Source organism: Staurois parvus, unplaced genomic scaffold (assembly GCF_062004578.1).
Source record: "Staurois parvus isolate SC_StPar_1 unplaced genomic scaffold, SC_StPar_1.0 ptg001678l, whole genome shotgun sequence".
Taxonomy (NCBI): Eukaryota; Metazoa; Chordata; class Amphibia; order Anura; family Ranidae; genus Staurois; species Staurois parvus.
The window spans coordinates 22175-22500 of record NW_028319474.1 but is presented as its reverse complement, the minus strand read 5'-3'; positions in this window follow the sequence as shown (position 1 = coordinate 22500).

The window sequence follows — 326 nt, the reverse complement described above, 5'->3', positions numbered from 1 at the left end:
AGATAGATAGATAGATAGATAGATAGATAGATAATAGATAGATAATAGATAGATAGATAGATAGATAGATAGATAGATAGATAATAGATAGATAGATAGATAGATAGATAGATAGATAGATAGATAATAGATAGATAGATAGATAGATAGATAGATAGATAGATAGATAATAGATAGATAGATAGATAGATAGATAGATAGATAGATAGATAGATAATAGATAGATAATAGATAGATAGATAGATAGATAGATAGATAGATAGATAATAGATAGATAGATAGATAGATAATAGATAGATAGATAGATAATAGATAATAGATAGATA